The 18088-nt window shown below is 44.2% G+C and overlaps 1 protein-coding gene across 3 annotated transcripts in view; it reads left to right on the top strand.

The window, feature by feature from the left end:
* The first annotated feature begins 11 nt into the window (after positions 1–11).
* Bend6 (BEN domain containing 6) overlaps positions 12–18088 on the top strand; it is a 44182-nt gene continuing 26105 nt past the window's right edge. For all 3 annotated transcript variants that reach the window (XM_055606402.1, XM_055606410.1, XM_055606396.1), the window contains exon 1: positions 12–127. The gene's annotated coding sequence lies outside the window, so the exon portion shown is untranslated. The remainder of the gene's footprint in view (positions 128–18088) is intronic.

Raw genomic sequence — 18088 nt, 5'->3', positions numbered from 1 at the left:
CGCCTCTGCGGCCTCGGTGGACCGACCTGCTGGAGGCCGACGTCAGGGGGCGCCCAGGAGCCGGGGCGACCCGGGCTCCCTCCTCCCTGAGCCCGCCCGGAGGCCGGGGCTCGGAGGATGCGGCAGGGTGAGCTGTTTGGTTCGGGGGCGGGGGGCAGTCCCTGCGCGCGGAGGCGCCGGCACCTCCAGGGCCGTCTCCCAGCCGGAGCCCTGTGGCAGCGCCCGGGGCGGGCGCACGGGGGCCCGCGGTGCCGCCCCCAGACTTGGTGCTGATTCTCAGCCCAGACGTGAGCTCTCAGGTCCTCCACCCCCGGCGCCGGCCCTGCGACCCTGGTTCATTTTACTGGGTCTGTCTGGAGAGGTGATTTTGGGGTGTGAGGATCCGAGCGCAGAAGGAAGCCGATGATTGATTGGCCCCTAAATACTGCGGGAGAAAATGTCTAGGCGCCGTCCGCCCACGGGGATCCGTCACGCCTGGACACGCACTCGCCCGTCAGACCTTTGCCGCTCCCCGGCCCCTACCGTTCCGTTAGAATCCGCGAAACTGCGTACCGCGGCTGTCTGTGGGACACCTGACAGGGGTCGCTGGTCCAGCGCCAGAGGAAGCCGGCCCTGCGCGCTGCGGTGCGCTCCTCTGCGGAGGGCCTCCGCCACCTGGCGAGGAAGCCAGAGCTGCAGCCGCAGCCTGCAGCGTGCTGCGGCCTTGGCGGGCCGGTGCGGGGCTCCGCTCTGCTGCCCTTAAGGCGTGCTGGCTTCTCCTATATGGGGCTGGGTGATTTTTTTTTTTTTTTTCCTTTTTGGCCTCACTCACGTTGGGGGGAAAAAATATCAATTTATGTGATATAGTACCACATTTGTGCAATTTCTAGTAACTAGCTTGGAGACTAGGTAATTCTTAAAATTCTGAAAGCCAACTGAGGGATTGATAGGAATGCTTGTATTGCTTTCTTACTATATAAAACCAACTGTGCAGTGCTGCAAAAAAAGAAAAAAAAATGCTTAGCCATGAGCTGCTGTTAAGGCAGGTGAAATATTGTCAAGCGTGAGAATTAAAAGAAATGCAGAGAGGTGTTGCTTAGCCCTAATGCCAGATTCATAAGTATGGCAAGCAGTGGATATGGGCTCTTACTTGCATGCTGGTTTCCTGAAACGAATACAGATTGCTGTGATATGTCACTCATTCGTTGGGGCTGAGAAAGGAAGGGACCTTGCTTCCGAATACTGAGCAAAGTGGGACTCTTGAATGTCAGACTGCGGGGTGCATCGCCTGCCAGTCAGGCTTCACAGGACCCTGGCAGTCGAAAGAGCTGTCCGGAAGTACTGCATCATGTGCACATAGCTGAAGGCTTCCCGATACTGCAGCCCACTGCAGTGAGAAACTGTACTCCTATCCGCCATGCACGGGTTCCTAAAGAGAATCCTGAGAGCTTGCAAAGTGTGGCACACCAGCAAAGGAAGAACGCACCACACTGACCGAGCAGGGGCATGGGAGAGTTATTTTAAACTGTATTGGAGTACTCTTCTGCCAACAGTGGGTGGAAATAACTAATGTCAGGTAGGAAGGTCGCCCTGATGTTTCTCCTGAGCACATGGCACAAATATCTTTGAACAGAAACAGGTCTAAGACTGGAAACACAGCAAAGTAATCAGTTTGCCACAAATTCTGCATTTTTAATAACAAAAAGCAAGTAAATAGCAGTTATGGTTCTCTGAGCTATTTATTACTCTAGTGTAATTATTATCATCCTGAGCCCTGCAGCAAGAAACTTACAAGTTTCAGCTGCACACAAGAACATCATTTATCTCCCTTCTCAGGCAAATCTTTAACTAGCATGAAATAGAATTTATAAATACTTCTTTTTACATGCATTTATATCTGTTCTTTGTCTGGGTTATCTTAAGGGTACACACAATAAACAAACCAAGTCCTTGAAAGAATTTAGTCTACGAGTCCATTAATTTCTGATTTGTTGTTAATTTATCATTTCCTTTCCAAATAGTGGCATGTTAATAATTGTTTCTTTCTGTGTGTTTGCATGGCACCCAATGCATCTTGGAGTTCAATATATATTAAATTAGCCCATCTGTCCTTTGGGGAAATTAATTTAGTAGAATTTATGCCTTCTCTTCCTGCTGGGTTTTCATTTAAAAAAAATAATAATTGCTGTTATGTAAAAGCCATAAATTTAAGATTGAAGGTAACGGTGGAAAAAAATGCTCATGACACAAATCTCTCCTGCCAAGAAATGAAAAAGTGCAGTGGGAAAATGTTGTAGTTTGTCGCTTTTTATGACACAGAGTGACCACTGTGATCCAAGGGGCAGAAAGTTCCGGAGAAAGCACAGGATTTGCAGTGGGCTATGTAGACCATCCGTGGCCCTTCTTGTCTTTGGATTTCCCTCACTTTAGAAATAAATGTAAGGGTCCAAAAAGAAAGTAAAACATTAACCTTATTCGGGGTAAAGTCAGATTAAAGGCCATTGCTTAGGTTCAAGACCAAAACGGGACACCTTATCCCAATTTCCCTAACTCAGCGCACCCGATAACGAAGGATCTAACAACAATAAAGCAGGCAAAACCAACCTGTACAAATTCCTGCCTAGAAACCAGAGCCTGAGCCTGACACTCACTGACGTCTTTCTTTTCTGCCCATCACTGATGAGTAGGCTGTGGTACTCAGTCTTGACTGAGCAACAAGATTATCGCTTTGGCCGAAGGGAGAAATGCCAAAGTGATTAACAAAGCACACCCTCTAGATTTGTTTGTGATAACATTTTCAGAGAGGATGGGGGTCGGGGCAGTTCTCAACCTGAATGTAAACAGCGGTGTCCCATAGGCTGGAGGGCCAGATAGCATAAGAGAGAAAGAAAAGCACAGGCATACTAATTCTCCCCTTCCCTCCCTCCCTCCCTCCCTCCCTCCCTTCCCCCTCCCCGCCTCCCCCAGTCTATGTGCATGCCTTCCTGGGTGCCCTAACGTGAGCTGTTCTACCTTAGTACCCATGCTGGACTGAAACCTGTGAAACCACAAGGCCAAGGAAAATCTTTACTCCTTTACTTTACTCCTGTGTCACAGCAATGAAAATCCTACTGATAAGCAGTTCTTTCCTCTGTTTTTCCCATTACTACCTCTACCTCCAAGTTAGGAGTAAATTAAGTTCAAGGGTCCTGGAGAAATTGGTCAGTCAGTTAATTGATTGCCTTGCACGCTGGAGGACCCGTGTCAAACAAAACCAAACCAAACAAAACTGGCATGCCTGCATATTTGTAAACCCAGCATTGCAGAGGTGGGTCCCCGGAGCTCTAACCAGACAGCCTAGCCTATATGTGAAGTTATAAGCAACAAGTGACCCTTTTCCAAAAAAGGAAGGACTGCCACTGTGGTGTAAAACCTCAGGCTGTCCGTGGTTACCCCCCCCCCCACATGTGCTGTTGACCCTACCAAAAGACTAAGTGGTTTTAATAAAGGAGAAATGCCCTGTAATTTGTTTCCCTAGAGTCAATAGGTGTGGCACAATTCCCTAATTAATGCATCAAGAAGTATTATCAGGAGGAAGCAAAATTTCCACCCCAAACTGTGTAGAGAGAGAATAACGGATGATGAGTCAGATTCTGAGCCAGAGTGGAAACGATGAATCTTGAAGGAATAACAGGGGTAAACAGTGCAAAAAGGTCCAAGAAAAAAAAAATAAATGTGGGTAGAGAGGTTCAAACCAAAGGAAGAGTCATCACACAGATTGTAACTGAAATCACAGAAGTGGAAGAAGTGACTAAAGAAGAGAAACTCTAGAATGGGGAATTAGAACTTGGAAGCCGGCTCCTGCTTGTGAGTTGGGAAAGAGCAGAGGAGGGTCCCAGCCTGGTCCATTGCTGGGACAAATGCACAAAGAGGTTAAAGAGAGGAAGCCCTGAGGGGCAGACCTCAGGAGATGCTCCAGAGGACTGAGTCGTCATGGTAGGAGAGGCTAAGAACAAAGACAGGATACAGAGGGAATAAGAGGTCAGAAGGAGGATCCTCAGAGACACTGCACCCAGTCTTTGGAGAAATTTAACTGAAAGAAACAAAAAAAAAAAAAAAAAAAAAAAAGTCCAAGTAAAGCCCGGTAGTCTTCCTTTTGTCTAGGTGGAAATTTCTAGAAACTTGCATGATGGACCATGGGTGTTTTTTGTTTGTTTGTTTGTTCTCTTCCTTTTGCTGTGGTAGAATGTTCTGTCAAAGGGAACTTTGGGGAAATGGGGGTCTATCTCTCCTTCCAGTTCAAAGATACAGTTCATCTTGCCAGGGAAGTCCCCACAGCCAGCACTTAAGGAGGCAGCTTGCCACATGCCACCTGGTCAGAAGCAGAGAATGTTGCATGAGCGCCCCCCACCCCACTTTCCCTCTGGGTCTGAGAGCCAGCCCACCTGCAGTGTACAGCTGAGCCTTAGTGGTTAGGTGCCTCCCAGTCTGCGACTTCCTTCTCACCAGCCCCACCTACTAACATTCAGACTTGAAGAATTGTTTTTAAGGAAAGATATAGGGGTATGTGAGGATAATGATGGGTGAAAATTACCCAAATTATATGTATGAAATTGTCATTATCAAATAAAAATTTAAAAGCGATGGGGACTTACCTTCCACCTTTGGGGGACAATAGCAATCTATTGTGTGTTGGGGAAGTCTCCTGGACAGCCCTCACCAACAGCTCATACTGATGAAGACACCATGCACTTCAGACAAAGGGCTCAGAGGCTCCCTCCAACACCCCCCCTCCAAGCCAGTACTGATTTGAATGTCTCCTCCCTAAGGACTAGCTTTGATGGTACCAGAAGGCACCATGCAAGCTTCCAAAGCAGGGAAGCAGCTCTACCCAGCTATGACACCTGTAAACCACAGCAATGACCAGCAAAGCACCACAACTCTGAAGGTGCTGTAGGGAAACACCTGCCTTAGCAGTAGCCAGCTTAGAAAGGAAATCATACTCAAGTTCTCAAGGGTAGGAAGTCATGGATCGTGGAGAAGTGTTGATGACCACCACTTTACTAAATCAAGCGTAATCCCTAACTACATTCTAAACATTTGTCCTTATGCTCACAGATAAGTGTAGTCCTCACCTCTCATCAACGAAACTTCTCTTTGAAACAGAGACCACAAGAGAAAACCACAACCAATCAAAATGCAGAGTTATGAAGCCCAGTCCCAATGGATACATTTACAAAACAGCCTAGCAGCAAAGGCTCAAGGGACACTGCAGAAGAGGGGATGGAAAGATTGTAAAAGCCAGAGGGTCAGGGCATTTGCTCTAATATTGTATGTACAGGATATAATATTGTGTATATCAGAAACTGCATCTCTAAAGTCTCAACAATGTGAGTACCTAAACATGAGAGGGACAAGAACAACAACAGACATGCCAAAGTGGATGGGGAAACACTCACGAGACCCTACATAAAGAATGGCAGGAAACTAAGGAATGCTGAGAGTGGGAGAAATACCTTTTCCCAGTTTCCATGGGCAATTGGACTCGTGTTCAGACAAACACACAAATACATAATTTTAAAATAAAATCTTAAAAAAAAACAAACAACAAAAGGTAATGTAGGATACCTGGGAGTATAATGAAGACCTGCAAATTACCCTGCTGGCACTCATACAAGAATAACACATTCAAATATTGCCTCCTTGAAAACAAACACAAGTGCGTAAGAATTACTCTAGCCAGCAGCAGATTGTTTACAAATCTCATTGGAGTAGTCTTCTTGTTCTTAGGGGAAGTGTCTTCCATGAGCTTGCAGTGAAAGGCAAAGAAGCTACATCATTGCTAAGGATGCTGGAACTCATCTGCACTTCAGTGTTCTGCAGACGATTTTGAGGAAGTAATTATTATCCACAAGCAACCAGGATCCACTTACATAGCTTCCACAGTGCGCATAGGATTGAGTCATGCAGCAAAATACTGAGTCATTTGGCCGGAACATTTACTCGCAGTTGTAGGAGCTGCTGGTGGGAATTGTAAGAGCTTTCCATAAATCGAATCATGAAGCTTTTAGAGTCATAAATCAGAGCTCATTGTTATTCAGATGGTGTAAAATATCCCTACCATTTCTAAGAATGTGCAGTTTATGAAGAGACTTGAAAACTGAACTTATTACCTGGGCAGGCTCAAAGTGAGGTCTGTCTTATGATTGATTTCTGGCATTCTGACGTTCTCTTTCTCTCTCTCTCTCTCTCTCTTGATATATTTATTCATTTTATATCCCAATCGTTGCCCCCTCCCTCCTCTCCTCCCATTCCCACCTTCCTCTTCCTATCCCCCCTTCACTACCCCCCTCCGAAAAGAGGAGCCACTTCCTACTAACCCACCCCAGCACATCAATGTGCTTCAGGACTGAGCTCATCCTCTTCCCCTGTGTCCTGGCAATGCAGCCCCGCCAGGGGGAAGTGATCGAAGAGCAGGCAACAGAGCCCATGTCAGAGACAGCCCCCACCCCCCTTGTTAGGGAAACCACATGAAGACCAAGCTGCCTATTAGGTACATATGTATAGGGGGCTTAGGTCCACTTCATGCATGGTCCTTGGTTGTTCAGTCTCTGCCAGCCTATCTGGGCCCAAGCTAGTTGGCTTTGTTGGTGTTCTTGTGGAGCTCCTGCACCCTCCAGGTCCTTCTATCCTTCCTCCAACTCTTCTGCAAGATTCCCTGTGCTCTGCCCAATGTTTGGCTGTGAGTCTCAGTGTCTGTTTTGATCTGCTGCTGGGTGGAGCCTCTCAGAGGAGAGCTGTGCTAGGCTCCCATCTGCAAGCAGAGCAAAATGTTGTTAATAGCGTCAGGGGTTGGCTCTCTCCCATGGGGTGGGTCTCAGGTTGGGCCAGGCCAACTTGGTTGGACATTCCCTTAGTCTCTGCTCTGTCTTTATCCCTGTACATCTTGTAGGCAGAGTAGATGCTGGGTTTTTCTGAGTGGGTTGGTGTTCCCTCCCTCAACTAGGCATTCTGTCTGGTAAGGGGGTAGCCTCTTCAGTCCCCATAACCCCTACTAGTAGGAGTCTCTGCTAGAGTCACCCTCATAGCCTCTCAGGAGCCTACTCTGTCCTATGTCTCCAGCTTGTCTCAGAGATGCCTCTGCCCACAATTTCTCTTCTCTCTGCAAGCCCTCTGTCCTCCTGCCCTTTCTCTCCCCGCAACTGATCCCCACCTCCACTTCCCTCCGCACTCCCTCTCCTATCCTGTTCCCTCTCTTCAACTACTTCCTCTGTCTATTCTATTTCCCCTTCTGAGTAAGATTCAAATATGCTCTCATGGGCTCTCCTTGTTACTTAGTCTGTGAATTGTAGTATGTTATTTTGCAGTACGTAGCTAATACTCACTTATAAGCGAGTACATACCATGTGTGTCTTTCTGGGTTTGGGTTTTTGGTTGTTGGTTTGGTTTGTTGGTTGATTTGAGACAGGGCCTCACTGTGTCACACTAGCTGGACTGAACCTCACTATGTAGACCAGGATGACCTTGAACTTACAGAGATCCACTTGCCTTTGTCTCCCAAGTGCTGGAATTAAAATTATATACCACCACAGCTGGCTCTGACATTATTAAATGGAAAAAAAGGAAAGAAAGAAAAAATAAGATGTTCATAGTTATAATGAATAAAATTTGATTAGTATTCATTAATTCAATTTAATATCTTCCTGATAATAAAGCTATAGCCACCTTGAAAAGACTATTCCTATTCTGAAATCTTTAGAACTTTTGCATTAATTTTAAATGTTATTTTCTGTATTAATTATTTTATATTATTGCATAAATTTTTTTCAATGCCTGGAAGAACAGGATTACATAAAAGTTACACTTAAAAGAAATACTGTGTACCAAGAAAACTGCACAAGTAATTGGTGATTATTGAAAAGCTTTCCTCCAATAACACATAGTTTCAGAGGTTTTGAAATTATCCTAGGGTAAGAATATCCCAAGACTCCTCAGGAACAGAAGGAAAATTGCTTTAAAATGTTCATATAGTCCCAACACTTTATTCAGTAGAATAGGAAAACAAACAACAAACATATATAAAGAAGAGTTTACATTTCAGAACCTACAGCCTTGGCAGCCATGGCTCTACAATAGTTCTCAGCCTGGAATCTATGGGGCAGTTTCCAGGGATCTGAATATATATGAGAAAAAGAATTTCAGCTCCACTTCCCCATGATGGTTAGCCTTCTACCAGAGACTGAATGCCCTGGCTTGTCTGCTTGTTCCTTCTGAGGTGTGTTGAAATTTGATTGCTATCATGCAGTACTGGGAGGTGAAACCTTTGAGTAGAACCCTTGTAAAGGCTTATGTGAAATTAATGCCACTATGGGGTCAGGAAAGGGCAAGGTCAGCTTCTTTCTGTTTCCCTCTCTTCTTTTGCCACGACATGAGGCAACAAGAGGGCTCTCACCACATGCTGGCTCTTCTCAGACTCTAGGTGTGTGTGTGTGTGGTGTGATATATATAGTTTTGCGGTACTGGGGATTGAACCCAGGGCCTTGCCCATGCTAGGTGAGCACGCTACCACTGAGCTCTAGTCACATCTCAAGCCAATACAGTTCTTCACTGTAAAGAACCAAGCCTGTGCTATTCTGTTGGAGCAGCACAGAGTGTAGTCTGTTGAGCTGCTGCTCAGGCGGCCTTGGGGACCCCAGCTCTTGCTCCCTGTCATACGCCCTAGATGCCAGGCCTCAGTATTTCACCAGCATAACTGCATTCTTTCACAGCTTCTGTCATGAGACTTTTGATTTTATTATGTGGTGGTCACACCCCAGCTTTTCAGGTCTAGTATTCTGAGAAATCCCTATTTCTCAGTTTTAAATGTTCTGTGCCCTCCAAGTTCCCTTCTGTTTGTCCAGTCAGTGAAAAAGGGACACAGTGTCCATCTCTCCAGTCAGTGAAGGGTGGACACAGTGCTCATGCATTCCACACAGACTCTGACTCATCACCCCCTCAGGGCCCTGGGACTCCTCTGGGTCTAGTAGATGCTTGCTGCTCTTTGCAAAATCCTGTGGCCATCTGTCATGAGATATGACTCTGCCTTGAGAGGATACTGCAGGGCGGCAGTTAGTGTCCCGGACTTCCTGTTGACCTGTAGCCTGATAAGCTGGTCTCCGGCTCCAGCTGCATGAATTCCCACCACTCAGACAGTGGAGGCAGGAGGATTGCAAGCTTCAGGACAACTTGGGATATTGAAAGGTGATGGTTAGCCCTAATTGTCAGGTTCAGTAAATTTGGAACTGCCTAGAAGACACACTTCAGCGTGTTGGTCAAGGTGGCAACTGGATCTGAGGCTGAGTGAATAAGAGCAAAGGAGGCCAGGCAAATGCCAGCGTTTGCCCCTGCTTTCTGACCTTGCACTCTGTCTTTCTTTTTAAGTAATTAATCTATTTATTCACTTTACACAAGGATCAGAGCCCTCTCCTCCTCTCCTTCTGGCCCGACCCCTCCCTCTTTTCCCTATCCCCCCTCCCATACTCCTCAAAAAAGAGGAGCACCCCCCATGCCCACCCACTCCAGCAATCAAGTCCTATCATGACTGACCACAATGTCTTCCCCTGTGGCCTGGCAAGGCAGCCCCACTCGGGGGAAGTGATCAAATAGAAACAGAGGACATGTAGGGAGTCTTGTGGAAAAGTGGGGGGGATGATAGAAGGACCTGGAGGTGACAGAAGACCAACAGAGCTAAGTAACCAGGGCCCAGAGGGGCTTGTAGAGGCTGAAGCAGAAGCCAAGGACCACGTATGGACTGGACCTATGCCCCCTAGACAGATGTAGCAGATCTTACACTCTTGTCGCCATGTCTTCCCCACCAAGATGGACCACATTCTCTCAAACTGAGCCAAAAGCAGCTCTCCCTTGTGTTGAATCTTTCAGATATTTTGTTACAGTGGTAAAAAAAGGCTAATACAAGAGACCTGCCTAAAATAAACCTGGGTGTTAGTGCCTGGATTACAAGCGCCAGGAGCATCCTGGAAGCTGTCTGGCAGAGGTATGGAAGAGCATGGCCAGGGCGTCTTCAGTCCTGAATGCCTTGATACAGACAACATGGCTGTTTGTGAGCATAGCTAATGCTCCTGGGGTATCTGCTTTCTGCTTGTGCTTCTACTTTAATGCCTTATATCCATTTATTCATTCCATCCTCACAGCAACCATTGCTGAGGACCACTCTTAGGCTTATCTTACACACGAGTGCCCCAGAGCTTAAGGATGTAAGGTATCCTCCCCCAGAGGATCATACAGCTAGCAAGCAGAATTAAGGATTCTCTTGCCCTTCACAATACCCCTTCCTGTTGTAGGCTTTCATTCCCATTGCCTCAGACCCTTCAGGTTCTCTTCTTAAGGATTTTCTATTAGGGATTAGTGGGTAGCGGCTATTCCAAGTATTTTTAGAATAAGCTCCACCCACATTATTGAGGACTAAATGACACTTAGGGAGAAGCTATCTAAAATTGTATGTAAAGTTTCCTGGCGCACAAGGTATACCTAACTTCTGGGGAATTTTCCTAGACTGCCTCTCAGAATCCTTCAATCTAAATAGATTTCTTTCATTAATATTTTATCATTTTCATTCTTACTGTTTCAGTATTGTGTGCTCATTTCTATCACCTGGGTAAATCTGAACTAGCACCCCCATAATGCTAAAGTATCTTGGGAGGATCCAGACAGACTCATCTTAGAACGCAGCTGCTCTTTATCCTTCATGAAAAAAAAATACATAGCGAGCGCTGATAGTTTCCTCTTTACAGGGAGTTGATCTTTCTGTCATAAACACCATAGGCACTGAGATTAATCGGGCATACTTCTGGAAGTCCCTTTCAGCCTCCTCGAGTTACTCTACTTATTTAACCTAACATTATAGGAGAAGAATCTGGTCCTAGTTCCTTCAGTTAGTAATAAAAATATTATGTTAATCAATCAGTATAATATTAAAATAACTAAAATGTCAACCCAAACATGGTACTGTTTATCATCGCCACTTTACAAACAGACAACGGGCACAGACAGATGACAGCGCAGTGGGTCCAGATAGGTTGGTACTAGAGGCACTCTAACACCATTAAAAGCACACCATCTAGTGTGCCTGGATGAGGTATAGACGAGAAGATTAACACCACTCACATAAACTTTGCCCTACATCAAAAAGAAGACGTTTCCACACTGGCTTCTGGCAGCCTTGGACACTCCAGAACCCTGCAGTTAGGGCGTGTGCTCTGAACTCACTGTCCCTTCTGTTGTCCTTCTTTGCTTTTGTGTAGCTTCCTGGGTTTAGAGACATCTGCTTCTCCTTTGGGCTTCTTTTGATCAGTCAGTCATCTCTAGGGAGGGCTGATCTCGAACACTAAACCCTGTAGAGGCTCAAGTGTCTCCTGCACATGGCATAGTATCTACATACGGTCTACATACATCCCCCATGTGCTTTATTCAGCTCAGGGTTACTTACATTTTATAGCACAAGGTGATTTTTTCCTTGTCTTTATTTCCCAAACAATACAGTATGACAGTTATACTGTTGTTTGTTTTGTTGTTGCTATGTGTAAATTATATTCTTAAATGGAAATAAAAGTAAGAAAAAATCTCTATCTACCAATATTCAGCCAAGATGTGAGACATCTTCTATCCCCGTGTGATCAGCTGAATGGCAAATGTGACAACCGCATGGGTGTGTGAAAGCAAGTGTACTCACTCTCCACTCTTAGCTTTTTCTGGTTCTGGTTGTGACAGGCCGTGGCAGCCTTACCAGTACTCCTGTCAGGGACAAGCACTCCCTCCTGGCATTCCTTTCCATTTGCATAATTCTGATGAATTTATGAATAGTAGACTATTCTGCTCATAAATATGTATATGATATATTTCTCTTCTTTCTTGTGAGTGCATTTTTCTTAATGACATATACATGGGAGGCAGGGAAATAACTTGTTAAAATGTACGATATAGCTGATCATTTTATATGACTTTTTAATTTTAACGTTACTTTAAGGTGGCGTGAATATTAGAATAAGAAAAGGAATCATTGGTAATGGACAAAGGGGACAACCACTTAAGATGATTTATTAAGTAATTATCTGAAATACATGTTTAGACCTGAAATATGAGAGTATAGAAAGCACAAAACTGATAGAGAGCTTGGTAAATGGGAACCAGTTATTTCATTAATATATGTCATCAGTACAGTATAGCTATTTCAGAGGTAACTAGCTTGTCGTTTCATGTTTCAATTGACCAGATAAATTAGTGTTTAAGGGTTGAACACTCCTTGTGTTTAATGCATAAGCATTGATTCTGGTATCAAAATTATTACATATAGTGAATTTAAAAAGTGATTTAAAAGTCATTAAAGTTGTGGAATACATTTTCTCTAAGAAAAGAAAAAAAGACATAGTGGTCATACCTTACTCTGAACTTTCAAGATGAACAAATTGTTCTACATAATAAAATAAATGTGAAATGGAGGGCGTGGCATGTGAGTGCTGAGATTGAAGTGGGGGCGTGGCTTCTGAGTGTACTGAAACAGTACTTTAAGTTGAATTTACTCTTCTTAGGTTCAGCTCTACATCTATTGTTGGTGAATGGAGGGGTAATGTCACCTAACTATTAGGAGGATGAGCAGTAACAGAAGAGCAATAAGATCACTAGAAAACCTGGTATTTCTTAGAAAATATTTTGGAGGCCCTGAAAATTTCACTCACACTCCTTCTGAGTTGCTTGCACAAACTTTTAAGTGGCTTCACCCATACCTGCTGATTTTTTGTTGGCAGCTGATAGACAAGGGTATCGCTGTGGCGCAGTTAGGAGTGCCTTCCATTGTTGGCAGCCTCTGGTTTCTATGTTATCCCTGTCTGCTGTAGAAGTCTCCGTGAACACATCGAGATGAGGGTAAACCAGCTACGGGGTGTAAAGAAGACAAAGTCGGTCACTTAGTACTTAGATCGCAAGCCAGCTCATGCCAGGATGTGGGAAACCAGAAATACTAGCCTTATTCCACACAGCAACGATACTGCAGTAAACCAGTAGGGTTGGCCAGGGCTCACTGTTGATAGCAGATGTCCACACAGAGTAGGGATGGCAGAAGGAGCCTGGTGGCTGGCAGTAAACAGACACCCAGGCAGCCAGAAGGTGAAAGATCGCTACCATGTTACACCAGTTCCTTAAAACTGGGAAGTGTCAGGACAGACAACTCTTTCAGACGTTTCGGACTAAAGACAAAGAAACACAAGGGCAGTGATGCCCCAGAGGGCTAGCCACTGGGAAATGATACCAGCCCTGGACAAAAGGGAGAGGGAGGGTGGCAGCTATCGCAGTAAGTTAGAGAGGCCCCTAGACACAGACATGAGAAACAACTCCACAGAATGGGACCTGAAGATGAAGTCTCCTAACCCACACCTTCCCTCTCTCTTCACTACTCCCTGGAGCTCCACAGGCTGAGCTTATTTCCACAGAGGACTACAGAGCTAACCTCACTGTTCAGCCTCCAAACTTAGCAGAACAGAGAGGGCTTGGGGCGGGGTCTGGCGAGACAGAGGACTCTGGCTCCAATGTGTGGGCAGGAACACAGTCACGTGAAACGCCTGAGGAGCATTTCACGACTCCTGTCTCTGAGAGCCTGGAACCACAGACATAGACAGGCCGGGCTTTCACCACAGTCTACCCGGGATCTCAGATTTCTCATCTTCAAAGTGTAAATATCCTTTTCATGTACTCCAAGCGTATTAAACACAGTAATGCAGATTAAATGATCACAACAGTTATATACATTAATACATACTTACACACACACACACACACACACACACACACACACACACGAGGCGAGAACTCAATCAATTCTAGCTGTGGGCTTATTTTCACAAGATGGGGAAGATCCGAGAATACCATACAAGGAGCTAAGGAAAGTGTTTTTGTAAGTAATGGCTACATTTAGGACAGGGCCTGACGTCTTTGTACAGCCTGTAATGTAGTCTCAACAAAAGCGCATCTACAGGCCCGAATCAGGCTGTGTTTCTTTCCCTTCCCCCCGTGGAAATCTTAAAATGATTCATGTCTGTAGTCCCTCAATCGTACGTGATGATTTTAGGCTCACACACATTCTCCAACCTACTCTAAATAACAACATTATAATTTGGTAGCACGTTGGTCCATTCCGAAGCATGTTGAGGGCCGGCAAGATGGCGGGTGGGTGAAGATGCCGATGGCCAAGCCTGCTGGCCTAGGTTCGACACTCAGAACCACTATGGTGGAAGGATAGAAGTAACCTCCTCCCACAAATTGTCCTCTGAGCTCCACGTGTGTGTGTGCAGTTATGTATGTATGTATATTGACCATCTTTTTATTCAGAATATAGCAGCAGCTACTCAGCTACTTGAGCATGTTAAATGTGTTTGATGCCACTTGACTATGGAGGCAGTAAGAGTAGGTCGTGCTGCCCCCTAGTGGACACTAGTAGAACATCACGACCTCCCTGCCGAAGTTCAGCCCTGGCAGCACTGTGCTTGGGCTTTACTCCAATAATTGCTGCTGTCGTTGGTGCGCTCAAACAGCACCCAGTTAGAATCCTTCCAGAAGCCGTGGCTTCTCTTCCTCCAGCAAATATCTACATCTGGGAAACATCCCTCTTCTCCATGTTAAAACTCTGAGCTAAAACCAGAGCTTATGAAGCCACCCATGGGATGAATAGAGTGCTGCTCCACTGTCTCAAAACACTTCGGAATCCACGCTGGATTCCAGGTCACAGTCTGACTCGAGCATGGCAAGCAGACAGTGTGCAGAGATAGAGCGTCAGCAAACTTTTAAACGGGCACACCTGCACGGCAGAAGATCTCATAGATGGTTGTGAGCCACCAAGCGGTTGCTGGGAATTGAACTCAGGACCTTTAAGAAAGAGCAGCCAGTGCTCTTAACAACTGAGCTATCTCTCCAGTGCCCACTTTGCACATTTTTATGTAATTTATAGTGGCGTGGGGTTTTGTTGTTGTTGTTGTTACAAAGGAAGATGAGACAACTGAATCATTTAGTATTTTTCCCCTTCGGTCACTTTTGTTTTTTAGAATCTCAGGTAGCTTTAGAATTTATGTATTAATTGTGTCATTGAGGTGTTAAAGGAAGACAAAAACTTCATTGGAATTTTATATTTGTAACTACATTTGCTTCATGCTACAAAACCTTCCCTTGTCTTATCTTTTAGATGGTTATTTATAATTTTGTTATCTCCTATGTTATTGTTCTCAACTGCAGGTTATCAGACATCTATGGATCCTTGTTCAGGATGGTTTAAGATGAAATAAGCCCTCCCCCCACCAAGTTTCTTTGGTCATAATTTTAATCTCAGCAACAGAAAGCAAACTAGAACAATTGTGAAATCAGTTTTACTGTGTTATGATCATTTTTTTTAAACTGAAATGCAGCATTTAGAAAAGAGATGTGTGTCTCGGGGATTTTAATTTCCTGTGCACACACCAGTGACTGCATGCGTCTGTGTGGTTTCTGAACTGAAACATGTAATTTTGCTCAGCCCCCCAGAAGCTGTATTTTTTTCTATAATTTACAGAAAGAAAAAAATAATTGAAAGCCTCCTATTATTCATGCAAGCATATATCTTGGGTATTGCTATGGCTGTGGTTTAATTTCTTCAGCTAAATAACAAGAGAGTCTCTAAGGAGTCATTAGGTTTTTGTGGGGAATTGAATAGTACTGCCGTGGGAATACATATGCCATGATAACTGTGAGTGTGTTTAAGGAGGTTGGGCCAAAGGGAAGTTCCTGAAAGGTAAAATGGGCAGAGTTGTGTGAGATAGCTTGATAGAATAATCTGTGATAACAGCACTCAGGAGCAATGGTTGCACCAGTCAAAGACTGGAAGACACTTGTTAGACAGATGTGAACAGAGGTATGTTGGGCAGATGCCTCGGATAGACTTTGTGTGTGTGTGAGAACCAGTGGTAACCTTTGTCCAGGTTGTAATTCTGGTAGGGAAAAAGTTAAGAATGTCAGCTGTTTTATTTGTGTTATTAGCAGTTTAAAAATTAATGGCATTATCCTGCAAATCAAAAGGCAAAGAATGCTCTAACACCTTAATGGAGCCAAGAAGAAAGCAAGCAGTTTTCTTTCTCTTTCTTACTCTGCCTTGAGCATATTAAAGTTAGATGGTGACACAGATCGAAAATTTGAAACATTCTTTAAACTCTTGGATTTTAGATTAAGACCTGTTAAGGTTTTAATTTTCAAAATATTTAACAATATCAAGGGGGAAAACCTCACAGAGTACATCTTCGTTGATTTAACATGAAGCATTCTAAAGCATAGAGTCACCAAAATATTTTATATGTCTCATTTTTTAACAGATGTGTCTATTTCATTTCAAACTATCCTGACACTTAAGGTTAGTAACATCTATATTCCTAAATTGTCTCTCTGATCTTTTTTGTCTAATCTTTTCTCAGTTATTTACTTTCCATCCCCTCCCTCCTCTCCTACCACTCTTCCCTATGTCTCGCTGATCTTAAAAAGACAAACAACCATGGTTGTCCTAAATGGTTTATAAAGTGAAAGTTTACGAAAAGCAAGAATAAATTTTTTTTTTTTTGCATGGCTCAAATATTTTCATTTTGGAAGGCACTTTAGGGTCCTCTAGTACTCGTCCTTGAGATTGCAGTGATCCTGGGCTCATGAGAGAACAGAGTTTAACTGAGTCTAAAATGTGGGCTCATATATTTTATCCTTGGGGATATTTGTTTGTTTTTAAGGAACAAGAAGGAAGTCAACATAATCTCCTAAATATGTGGATTAATTCTCTTTTTTTATTGTCTCTATTTGACTCATCTATTTATATATATAAATTGTACTCATCTATTTAGAGAGTTAAGCAGGTAGCCCAGGCTAGTCTAGAACCCATAGTCCTCCTGCCTCTGTCTCGACAATACTGGGTTACAGGTATGTAACACCATACTTGGCTTCTTCAAATTCTTAAGCATCTTCATTACATACTAAGAAACATAGTATTTGCAATCATTACTAAGGTGTGTGTGTGTGTGTGGTGTGTGCATGTGTGTTAGTGTATGGAGCCCAGAGGGCATGTTCAAAAGTTATTCTTCACTACTCTTTGTTTTTTGAGGCAGGATCCTTCTCATAGGCCTAGAGTTTACCAATTAGGCTAAGTAGGCTGGCCAGTGGCCTCCTGAGAACCACCTGTCTTCATTTTCCCAGCATTGGAATTACGAGTGTGCTACCAAGTCCAGCTTTTTACACAGTAGTGGGGACAGCAAACACTTACCAACGGAGCTACTCCCTCAGCCCCAAAACACCTGACCACTGTGTAGCTGGGCTTTTAGATACTTTACTGGGCTCTTTTTCCTATTGCCCTACACCACCCCATCCCTTCCAACCTCCCAACACTAGGTAGGAGAGAAAGAAGGTTAGAGGGGAAAGGGGGAGTTAGTTGATGTGAATAGACTACTTCCTGCTGATTAGGGTCGTCCAGTTCCTTGGGGCAAATTTGATCTTCCTCTTCAGGATATCTCCAACCAGCAAACAGCAATCCAGCAAACAGCAACCAGCAGCAGGAGCAACAGCAGTCCCTGTGCCTCTTGGAGGGGGGTGGGCTATACTGTGGCCACTGCTTCCCATCCTGAGGCAGCTAGCCAGCACCACCCAGATCCCCTCTGGTAGAAAATTTAACAGTCCTGTTTTCAGGCATCAGTCCATAGGTTCACCTTCACCTCAACTTCCTGGCTTTATTCCTCTGTTGTTGCTTTTTTGTTTTTAATTTATGCTGAGGTCTTATCCACTTGGACCTGAGTTTTGTGCAGGGTGATCGATATGGATCTATTTGCATTTTTCTACACATAAACATCCAGTTAGACCAGCACCAATTGTTGAAGAGACTTTCTTTTTTTCATTGTATGCTTTTGGCTCCTTTGTCAAAGATCAAGTGTCTGTAGGTGTGTGGGTTTATTTCTGGGTCTTCTATTCAATTCCAATGATCAGCCACTCTATTTTTATGCCTGTACCATGCAGTTTTTATTACTATTGATCTTTAATAGTAATTAAAGAAGTCAGGGAATGAGATACCTCCAGAAGTTCTTTAATTGTATAA

Source organism: Psammomys obesus, unplaced genomic scaffold, assembly GCF_907164565.1.
Source record: "Psammomys obesus unplaced genomic scaffold, mPsaObe1.curated_primary_1811, whole genome shotgun sequence".
Classification (NCBI taxonomy): Eukaryota; Metazoa; Chordata; class Mammalia; order Rodentia; family Muridae; genus Psammomys; species Psammomys obesus.
The sequence above is the reverse complement of the archived record's forward strand: the minus strand, read 5'-3'. Positions and strand labels throughout refer to the sequence as shown.